Below are 12,147 nucleotides of genomic sequence, written 5' to 3'. Positions count from 1 at the left end.
AAAAACTTTTTAAAAATTACATAATGGCCATTTCTCACACAGTTTGCAGAGTCTCCACATAAGGCAAATATAAATTCAATAGCAATTACCATCATTGTGACAACAGCAGAAGCCCTTAGAGCAGGGGTCTCCAAACTTGGCAACTTTAAGACTTGTGGATCTCAACTCCCAGAATTCCTCAGTCAGTTTTGCTGGCTGAAGAATTCTGGGAGTTGAAGTCCACAAGTCTTGAAGTTGCCAAGTTTGGAGACCCCTGTCTTAGAGGCTGCAGCAATCCTTGGAGCCATAATAGTCACTTGTTTGTCAAGGTATATTGTTGCATAAAAAGTCATTAGTCTTAAGTTGCTGAGTTACACTTATTTGTCAGTTGTACCATGGCTATATAGAAGTTATTCCAGGCTCAATTTTAGCCTCAGATTCTCATTTCAAAGTCTTTACAAAAGTCTAGTAATACCTATTGAGAACTCATGAAGAAAGCACATTAGACATGTCACTAATAAAGCAATTGGTGGAGATAGTGCACAAAGAAACACCCATGCCTCACACGACAGAACAAACACTCAGGTATATGAAACCTGCTAAACTAATCCAGGACTAAGTACTGTAAATAATGTTATTCCAAACTTTTTGAAAGCATGATTTGTTGAACAAATTAACAATGACTATGTTGGAAGGGTTTGCATGTTGCATTAAGCCAAAATTAAAGAAATACATATGGAAATAGGTTCTTTAACATTAAGACTACTCAGCGCTGTAGATTTGAAAAACGAAATATACTTCAGAGCATGCAAGTGAAAGCAAATAAATCCGTCACCAACTCTTAACTTTTACTTTTTCCCAGGATCCTGCTATAGCTATAGGATTCTTGGGAATGACACAGCTGCTTCCAGGCGTTGCAAACAGATCTTCCAGGAGTCCCGCCCTGCCCTCCAGATCACATTTTTCTCTTCAAATCTGAAATGCTGCCCAGTCTTGTTGAATACAGTAGACACACTATGGCAAACTATAATCCGTAAACCTTTATATTTTTTGTAATATCCGAATTTACAATTTATGGTTTGCCATTGGGATGTTTGTGGATGCCACTGGCTTCCTTGAAATACCTCTTATAAGGATATAGAAGATTCTCTTTATTATAGCCAATCTTAATAAAAGTAGCTTTAGCCTTTCTGTAGAGTTACTTTTCTGGTCTGGTTTACCTAGTGGAGTTCCCTCTCCTTATAGTTTGGCCATCAGGGAGAAGGGAAGTAGTTGCCCCTTCCCATGCCATCCCATGGGATGTTGTCTCTGAATCTGCGAAAGCAACAATCAATTAACTTGACATCCTTAATAAAATTTGGTTCCCTTGAAATCCAAAGCAGTAAAAGAGGAAGTAAAGAAGAAGAAAAGAAATTGGTTTACAAATCATGCTGAATTGTAACTCTTGTTTAATGTAGGCTAAACAAGTTGCTTGAAGCAAATATATAATTTGGAATGATGTGTGATCAGAATCTGATTAACCTTGACATTTTAGCTTGTATAGGTTGGCATCATCCTGAAGATCTTTCTATGCCAGCGGTGTCAAACTTGTGCCTCGCGGGCTGGATGCATCACGTGCTCACCATGCCCATCCTCATTTTAGCAAAGGGAAAAATATCACATGACGACAATGTGATGCCGAGAGTTTGACACCTCTGTTCTATGTGGTTATTAAGCATTATCATTCACTTTGAACATATGATCAGTATTGGCTTCAGTCACAAATTTTATTATAGTATGGTTAGTGAAGCTGGATTTGTCTGTTTAATGGATTGAAGACCTTAATGTAGTCTTCAAATTAGGTGCATAAAGTATCATCCGTGTAAGTCAGAAGGTTTGTTGCAGTGTTTGACAAATCATAGTTTATGTATCACTCTGCCCCCATAGGTTGCTCCCCTGGAACTTGACAAATCAGTGTGTTGATAGAGTGAACTGTGAAAACAAACAAATTTTCCCTGTATGTTTTTGTATGTGTTTGGATAGACTGCTGATCATCAGTCATGATTTAGTGTGATAGCCTGGAAATGAAAGCACAAAGCAATAATGTATGATAAGTAAGATAGGGACAAAACTCTCTTTATTGTACTTAAATTTTAGCAAAAATTATGGGTTGATTTTTTTAAAAAAGATGGTCTGATTTTTACAGCAAAGACGGAAGAAACAAATCCAATTTCTATTGTTTGTGTGATATGGACTCACACTGCTTGTCAGTCCATAAAACAATACTTAAAAACTGGGTATTCTTTTTCTGCTGCTTGGCTTGCAGTGGTTTCACACTGTATCACACACATTGAGCTAAACAGGCAGCCATTTCTGGCAAATAAAAGGGGTGTCTGAAGGTGCTCTTTTTCAGACGGTTCTTAGATGCATTCTCCAAGAGGTGGGACTTTGGAGCACCACTGAGCTCTCATTGGTTGATTTCACAAAACTTTTCCTCTCTTAGTCCCAGCCCCCTTTTCTTCTTTTGAGAAGTTCATTTTGCTGCTTTTCAAACAGGCACGTCATCTAAATCTTCAAAGATTTAGGTTGATATCATGGGTTCCGAAGCAGATGATTCCAAAGAAGGTATGCTTTTTATTTATTTTTTCTCCCAAGGAGATTTTTTTTTTTTAAATGGTTGCTTTCCAAGGCTGCTTCTGGGAGATGATGACTAGAGGTTTGTATTTGCTGTAATACTGAACTGTTTTAAGGGAGGGGAAAGAAAGCAAAGGAATCCGTAGACAACTATCAGCATTTCACTGAAAATGCAGCAACTAAGCCGTTGACACCAAGGATGTTTTGTTCTTTGTAGAATGACAAGCATACACAAAGTGTATGACTTAGAAGCTTTGTGTGCCTATGTACTCACAGGCAACAATGGCTTGAAAAGGGAAAATATATACGTTAGTCTGAACACCCTCCGACTTTTCTAAAAGGAAGTTGTGTAATTCAGAGAACTGAAAGATCGTTATTTTAAGAAAGAGCTTTGGAGAAACAGTTTTACTGGTTGATGCATGTTGAATTGAATAACAGTATGTCTGTGGCAAAGTTTGTCAAAAGGGAAATAGCCTTCCTTTCTTTCCATGGTATGATGAGCATGTGGAAGAGCTGGAAACGTTCCAAGAAAACTGAATATTTAGCAGTGTAAATGTGGGTTGGGTTGGGAAATGACTGGTGAGAGAAGACAATTCCCCCCCCTTCCCTGAAAATTTAATGCAATAGCCTACTTAAGTCCAAAGAGAGGGTAAATACTTCTGAAAATGTGGGCATATTTTAAACAGCTCACATTTCCTGATTTTGCTAAAAAGCCAGATAAACTGCTGGTATAAACCACACTAATCAGATTGTCAGTTTGATAGGGAGCTAAGGAACTTCAAAATATTGCAAAGAGCTGCTTTCTTCTAATCTGACAATCCCCACAATAGTAACATTTTCCACATATATCTAATGTGAGTTAAAAGTGTGTTTGTTTCTGATTCAAGCCATTTGGCTGCGCAAAAGTTACTAAATTTAGTATAACTGGTGGAACAAATTTATTCAAATGCTCCCATATGCTAGTACTTTCTGTTCAGGGAAGGGAATAACTGAATCTAAATCCAGATAACTATGCTAAACCCTTTTTCTGTATCTGCTTTAGAATCTAGCATTCCAACATGCTCATTTCATTTTTGTGTAGTAGATGAGTAAGCAGCATGCATGTTATAACAAGACAAAGAGTAGGAAGAAAACTTAAAAGTAATCTAACTTTACCTGCAAATGCAGTTAACTAAATTAGCACAGCTATCTGTGTTCAGAAGAATTATAGTCCTATCAATACCTATAAGAAACAGTTCATTGTTTCTGTTTTTGAAAAACAGCTGAAATTAACACAGGGTAGGCTATCTATCTAGGGTAGAAAAACTAGTGGTGGCTTTGACTCCAATGAAAATTAAATTTGTTACATTTGTATTTTGCTTTTTTCCAGAACGCTGCTACTACACTCCAGCATTGGGAAAATCCTCTTATCTGACAGCAACTGAGAGAACTTTTTTTCACTTATCTTCCACTCTGTGCTCTCTCCACGCCCCCTTTTGCACCCGAATCCCCAGTCTTTCTCTCAGTTGCTGACACACTGGGAGGATTTTCTCTGTGCTCTGAGTGTTGCGTTAGGCCTTTTTGGTTATTTTTGATTAGCCCCCTTTTTTTATTTTTTACTTCTCTCCTTTTTTTTCGGTTGAGTTAGTTTCTTTGCTTTCTGGAGTCAATCAGCTGATTGCCGGTTTCGTGCCCAGGCAACTGGGTCGTGCCGGCTTTAGCGCACCTGCGCTTGCTGCTGCCGGCTTCTGACCCTGCGGGGCGGAGCCGGTAAGGTATTGCTATCGCCGGGGAGATCGGGGCTGGGCGGATCGATCCCCGACTCCCGTGTGGAACAGCGAGCCGGAACGGAGGTATTGCAAGTGCGGCTACCGGCTCGCTGTGTCTCGTGGCGCAATTCTCCAGCGGCCGTCCCGTCAGGCTTCTGCGGGCGGCGCTGTGACTGGCGGCATTTCTCTAAGGCCTCGAGGATACAGCCGTAAGTGATCGCTGGGGAGGGTGTGGCGTGGCTGTCGGGGCTCGCTACCCTCCCGTCATACCTAAGCCGCCCGGTTTCCAGCCCTGGTTGGCGTCCGCGTGTGAGCGGCGCCAAGGGGAAAGCGCTCCGCCATCCTGCTAAGCTCGGGCGGGCCGTCATTTTACAACTACGCCACCAACTTGCGGCCGCCATTTTGAAGCATTAGGGCGGCCGCCATTTTGAAATCTCCTCGTGGCAGCGCGGACCCTAATTAGAGGGCCGCAGCCTTACTCCGAGGGCTGGCTGGCTGAGCCTCTGTCCCGTGCTGGGCAGTGACTCGGAGAAGAGAAAAGAGGGGGGGGGAGCGTGGCCAGTTTATCGCTCACCTCTTGGTTGGCAGCCTCTAGTGCACGGCTTTCCCTCTACCTGGACAGAGACAGGGGTGCCCTTTGTGATTAGCGTGGCAGGAGTGCCAGCTCTGCTCGTTGGGGCATAGTGCATTGCCCAGGGCAGTAACCAGAATATTTATTCATCTGTCTTTAATCAATTAAGTAATCACCCAATTAATTATTCTCAAGCGGATATCTTTTAATTACGCAATCAAAGCAGCCAGTCATTCAATCAACCAATTAATCAATCAAACGAGCATTCATCCAATCAATTAATCAATTAATCAAGTAAACTGATTTTTGTCAATCAATCAATCATTATTTATTATTACAACTTCATCTGTCAATCAACTGCTTAATAATTCTATTCTGTTTGGGGCATTCTCACCATGGCGGACTGCTCGTTCTCCTCAGACAGTGATCAGGAGGTCAGTCCTGTCAGATCTAAGTCCCGCAAGAAACAATCGGGCAAACGCTCTGTGTCTGGTGGTCACACGTCCCGCCACTCTAAGACCTCCTCGGCCGCCGATAAGGATGCTCTCAGGCGTCATAAGGCTTTGGAGAAACGATGCGAGAAGGCCAAGCAGGCGTCAGCTTCTTTAGCCCGTGATGATGCGGGATCCGCCCAACAGTCTGTTCCTGTTCCTGACCTTTCGGAGCGGAGAGCGGTCCAATCCGGTGCCTTGGCTTGGCAGAAGGGCGTGTCCCAGTCGATGCCTGATGTTTCCTCAGCGGGGTTGGAGGCCTTTCCGCCCCCTCGACGCCAACCTTCGGCCACTTTCACACCTACAGCAGCGGGACTCCGTGAGGTGGACATTCCTACGCCTCCGTCTCAGTTCGACTTCCAGACGATGTTATCAACAGCATTGGCTTCTATTATGGCGGCCGGAGCGCAGACAGCGGCCCGGACATCGGCGGCGGGGACTTCAAGCACGTTGGCCTCTTCAAGCTCTCGCAGGGCTCGATCCCCCTCGCCTCGTGAGTCTGTTTCGTCTGAGGACTCGTGCCATGACGAGGAGGGCCCCGATGACCTCGAATTCTCTGAGGATGAAGGTCTGGTACCTGACACTCCAGCCTTCACGGGCTTGTTTCGTCCCTCACTATTTAAGTCCCTCCTTCACAAGGCTCGTTTGACTACTAATTTGGGTTCGGTGGGAGCACAACCACCGACAACCCCGTCTGAGACCGGTCCTCATGATGCCCTGTTTAAGCAAGTCAAGCAGGAGAAGGACTTTATTCCGTGTCCCCAACTGTTCGCGGATGTTCTGCAAGCGCCTTGGGCCCAACCAGGGTCGTCCACTGCTCCAAGCAATTTGGATAAGAAACTGTTCTGTGCGGCGCCCGAACTTGAAGCCATGTTGGATGTGCCCACAGTGGATGCGCCGGTGGCGTCTCTCACTTCGCATTCGATGGTCTCATCTGATCCGCTGGAGGGGCTCAAGTCGGAGGACAGGCGCACTGAATTGGCCTTTCGTAGGTCTCATCAAGCCGTGGCCTGGACTGTTAGAACTGCCACGGCTACTTCATTCTTCAATAGGGCCTCCTTGATCTGGTTGCGCCAACTTCAGGAACGGCTCCCTCCAGAGGATACCCGCTTACGCCACGATATTAACAAGATTATTGCAGCCACAGAGTACTCGGCGGATGCCTCGTTGAACTCTGTCAAGTTTGCATCGCGGGCGTTAGCGACTTCTGTCACATCGCGTCGCCTTTTCTGGCTACGGCCGTGGAAAGCTGATGTGAAAACCAAGTGGAAGTTGGCGGCGGCCCCGTATAAAGCCCCGAACCTGTTTGGTACGGCATTGGAGCCGATTCTCGTGGAGGACAAAGACAAACGCAAAATTATGCCCTCGTCCTTTCGCAGACAAGACAGGCGTTACACCCCTTACACGCAACGTCAGCCATTTCGTTCCTACTCGGGGCAGGGAGGCCCCTCGACTTACCGGCAGTCGTTCCAGACTCCAGAACGCTTCTCCGACAGACAGCGCTTCAGAGAGCGTGGCAGGTCACAGTCCTCCTCCAAGCGCCCCTATCGTGGGTCCACTTCTAGGCCCTTCAGACGGGGCAAATGACTCACCGACCCCAGGGCCAGTGGGAGGACGTCTCCGGGCATTTCGTCATCGGTGGGCCCGGTCCACTCCGGACGAGTGGGTGCGTCGCACTATTTTGGAGGGCCTCGCCATCGAATTCACGGATCGCCCCCCACGACGGTTCATCCGGTGCCCAGTTCCATTGTCCACAGACTCTCGCAGCCTCATGGTGAAAGAGATAGCACACCTGCTGGAGATCCATGCGATAGAACCAGTTCCGTTGGACCAGCAGGGGACCGGCTTCTACTCGATACTGTTTTTGGTTCCCAAAAGTTCGGGAGGGGTCAGAGGCATTCTCAACCTCAAGGAGTTGAACCGGGCGGTACGTTACCGTCGTTTCAAGATGCATTCTCTTCGGTCCATTCTGACTTCTATTCGCCAAGGGGACCTGATGCAGTCGGTGGATTTGCGAGAGGCTTACCTGCATGTTCCAGTGCTTCCTTCGCATCGACAGTTTCTGCGATTCGAGTATGCGGGCAGGCATTACCAGTACTGTGCGATGCCGTTCGGTCTTTCCTCGGCTCCCAGGACTTTCACCAAGCTGGTGGCGGTAGTGGCCGCGTCTCTCAGTACCGTTCCGGTGAGGGTGTTATGTTACCTGGACGACATTCTAATCCTGTCCTCGTCCAGGGCACAAGCGGCGCAAGACAGGGTCAGGGTGCTTTCGGCATTCCGAGAGCACGGATTCTCCATCAACTTGGACAAGAGCCAGCTCGTCCCCACGACCGCAATTCTACACCTCGGGACCCTGATAGACTCCGAGAAGGGTCAAGTTTTCCTGTCTTCAGAGCGGGCGAAAAACATCAAATCGCTTGTGGGCCAAGTACTGACCCGGAGGAAGGCTCCTCTATTGACCCTGTCACGTTTGTTGGGGAAGATGGTTTCGTGTTTCCGTATTGTTCCGTGGGCACGCAGACATTCTCGTCCGCTGCAATGGCTTCTTCTTCCGTTCCAGAGAACAGGCAGTTCCAACTCCACAAGGACAGTGTTCGTGCCTCCGCGAGTCAGACTGTCACTGAGTTGGTGGAAGTCGTCAGCCATCCTGCAAGGTTGCAGTTTCCTGGAACTAGACCGGGTCGTGATTACCACCGATGCCAGTCTCCATGGCTGGGGAGCTCACCTGGGGGCCCAGGTGGGCCAAGGACAATGGTCTCCAGAGGAACGTGCACAGAGCATCAACCTATTGGAACTTCGAGCCATTCGCCTCGCCCTTCTGCACTTCCGGACGCTGGTTTGGGGTCGTCATGTCCTGATCCTCACGGACAATACGTCTGCCAAAGCGCACATAAACCGGGAAGGGGGGACGAAGTCACAGACGTTGATGCTCGAGTCGACACGTTTGTTCAACTGGGCGGAGAGGAATCTGGAGTCCATCCTCGCAGACCACATTTCCGGGAAAGCCAACACACGAGCGGATTGGCTCAGCAGGGAAGTGATAGACCAGGCCGAATGGCAGCTACTTCCCAGTCTATTTCAGGAGATTTGTCTTCGCTTCGGACGGCCTCTGGTGGACCTGTTCGCCAGTCCGACCAACGCCCAGCTTTCCAGGTTCATCACTCGGTATCCGACTCCTGCGGCAGAAGACACAAACGCTCTGCGGTGTCGTTGGCCAGCGGGTCTACTGTATGCCTTCCCGCCCGTCACACTGATTCAGCAGGTGGTTCGCAAGATGATAGCGGAGAAGGCGGAGATGTTACTGGTAGCTCCACATTGGCCCCGCAGACCGTGGTTCGCGGACCTGGTGGAGTTTTCGGTGACGGACCCGTGGGTGATTCCTCCACATCGGATCGTGCTGCGTCAGGGGGCCATTCGTCATCCCGAGCCCCAGTGGCTGCAGTTGGCCGTCTGGCATTTGAGCGCGTCATTTTGAAGAAAGGTCGTTTGCCGGATACGGTGATTGGTACGATTCAATCGGCCCGTCGACCATCCACGACGAGGATCTACGAAGCCTCGTGGAGAGCCTTTTGCCGTTGGTGTGCGACTGCTCATGTGGACCCTACATCTGCAACGGTTCAGGATGTTCTCATTTTTCTACAGGCGGGTTTGGAACGGGGTTTGTCTCCCGCAACTCTCAGGCGCCAGGTTGCGGCCCTGGCCACTGTGTTATCCTGTCCACCGTATACTTCCTTAGCTCATCACCCGTGGGTGAAGGGTTTCCTTCATGGAGCTACGAACCTGAGACCGCCTACAGTTCATCGTTATCCCTCTTGGGATTTGTCTTTAGTTTTGCAGGCTCTCACTTTGTCTCCGTTTGAGCCGCTGGGTTCCACTTCACTTAAGTTTCTGTCGTTCAAAGTTGCTTTTCTCCTGGCGGTCACATCGGCTAGACGCATTTCTGAGCTTGCTGCTTTATCCGTCAGGAAAGACTTGTGCATTTTTCATGCTAATACTGTGGTCCTGCGGATGGATCCTGCGTTCTTGCCCAAAGTTAATTCGTGGTTTCACCGGGCGCAGGAATTGGTGCTTCCGGATTTCTGTCCGTCGCCAAGACATCATCGAGAGGTTCTTTGGCACACTCTGGATGTGCGCAGGGCGTTGAGACGTTATATGCGTAGAACGGCCGAGTTTCGGAAGACGGAAGCCCTGTTTGTTTCGTTCCATCCTGCATCCATGGGTCAGAAAGTGTCGTCGACCACTATTGGTCGTTGGATTAAGGCCTGTATTGCTGCTGCTTATGAGAATCAGCGTCGTCCTGTTCCTGGGAACATTTTGCCTCATTCTACGCGGAGTGCGGCTACTTCAGCGGCCTGGGCTACCCAGGCTTCTGTGTTGGACATCTGTAGGGCGGCTACTTGGACTTCTTTGTCGCCTTTCATAAGACATTACCGGATTGATGCCTATGCTTCGGCTGAGGCGTCTTTTGGGCGACGAGTTTTGCAGGCAGTGGTGTCTGGGTCTTCTGAGTTGGATAGTGTTTTGCCCGGCCCTGAAAGTTAGGCTTGGGTATGTCCCAATGCTGGAGTGTAGTAGCAGCGTTCTGGAAAATGGACATTGACTTACCTGAATGTCCTTTTTCGGAACGCTGCGTATACACTCCATTTCCCTCCCTTTTCTTTGGTTGTTTGCTTGTGGTGGTTTTGTGTTAATAAAGTTTGTTGTAGTTCACCTGTGGTGTCTTCGTTCAAGACTGGGGATTCGGGTGCAAAAGGGGGCGTGGAGAGAGCACAGAGTGGAAGATAAGTGAAAAAAAGTTCTCTCAGTTGCTGTCAGATAAGAGGATTTTCCCAATGCTGGAGTGTATACGCAGCGTTCCGAAAAAGGACATTCAGGTAAGTCAATGTCCATTTTAAAAATATGAAACATTAGATTGTGATATTTTAATAAAGGCAGTAATTCTGAAATTCCAGTTCAGCTCTAAATTAATTTCTAGGGTATTTCCCAGTTGAGTTGCTGTATTGTTTTACACTTCATGGAGAAAACTATGTGGTTACTAAGACTGACTTGATGGGACATAATCGTAATCTCGCTTTACACCACAAAAAGGTTTTGGATATGTATGTAACTAATGGCAATATTCTGTATGTTTCTCATGGATATCTTTTGAATGATATTCCTTCCATTACAAAGCATTCAATGCATTTTATTTGTCTTTAAATTTCACTGGATTAAGGAAAATTTATTTCTAGGTAAATCTCTATAGGATTACTGACTTGAGTAGGTAGTAACAGTGGATGGTTGGTAGAGGTATACTTCTAAGGAGACCATCAATCCCATTAGCCATTACTCTGTACCTTTTATTCTTTGTCTAAACCAGTTGGGTTTAGATAGTGTTTAGTTAATGGCTGCTGCTCCTAATTCTATTTCAGCTGTATGATTGTTACATGCATCTGTTTTTTATTTTAATTGTTTCATAGTCTGGAGAACTCATGAAATATATGGGATGAGGGCTTTAAATATACATATAAACTATCTTCCGAAGTGATAAAACTGTAAATATCATTAAGTTACATTTTATGCATTTTTGTATAACTTCCAGAAGAATTATACTTAGATATTAAACTTTTAATGAGTAAAAACAGCATTGAGTAACACACTGCTGATTCTACAGCTAAGGAGCAATTATACTGGATCTTTATAATTAAACCACAGTGCACTGCCAGAGATGTGTTTTTATCATTATTTTCCATTGCATTTTAGTTGATGAAATATTAATAGAACTTTTGTATTGATCAAACGTACAGCCTAAGTGAAATATCATATAATGTACTATAACACAAATTCTTGTCTTTTAGAGATGGAAAATATCCTGATCAAGACATTTGTTTTCTAGTTCATTTTGAACAAATATTTTCCTCTCTTTGGTTGCACTTCTCCTTTGTGCAAAACACACTAGCTTACGACATATTTGGGACTGGTCGAAATGAACGCCTATAACTATCTCATCTACTTCCTTCCATTTGGAATAGCTGAAATAGCCAACAGAATGAAAAATTGAGAAATGCTTTCTAACGGTTATATATCCGGGATTTATAGCTTTCAGTTCTTGGGCCTAATCTGGCCTGCTAGGTCAGCCCTACTTTAGTTTATGACTCCAGCAGCATGAAATGCTTTAGTTATCCTATATTTTGTGATAAAGTAACAACAGTTGTTGGTGGACAATCAATTTGAAAGTTGATTATGCTTGAACTGTCCTCCACTATTCCCGGATTGTGGAAAGTATTGGTAACAAGCTATCTTGCCAAACCATCAAGTGAGATCTAAGTCTGAGAAACATACATAGAGTTGTAGTATCAGTCCTTGGTATTATTCTGACTTGGTGATTTCATTTCTCTCTAAAACGATCCAATTGTCTGAGCTTACCTTGTAAGCTTTGTAGCTTCTTCATCTTTCTAGTTCAGTTATAGAATTGATATATTTCAAAACATTTATGTAATATAAGGGTATAATGCTTCTTGTTGATTCCTTTTCTTCCTCACCCCCCCACCACCACCCTCATCAACTGAAATTAGCCTCAACATGGATATTTGGAGGCCTTTTCTGGGTTTTAAGAATGACAAAAGAAGCAATTTGTCTCCTGGAGGCCATTTATTCTCAGTTCCATGCTGAAAAACACACCTCGGCCCATCAGGAGATGTCCTTCCACATCTATCCAAAGGTTAGGTACAATTGTTGTTCCTGAACCCACTCAATGCCATTGAAA

This window comes from Pituophis catenifer, unplaced genomic scaffold, assembly GCF_029215685.1.
Source record: "Pituophis catenifer annectens isolate HBS135680 unplaced genomic scaffold, rPitCat1.0.hap2 SCAF_2, whole genome shotgun sequence".
In the NCBI taxonomy this organism is placed as follows: Eukaryota; Metazoa; Chordata; class Lepidosauria; order Squamata; family Colubridae; genus Pituophis; species Pituophis catenifer.
This window is presented reverse-complemented; position numbering follows the sequence as displayed.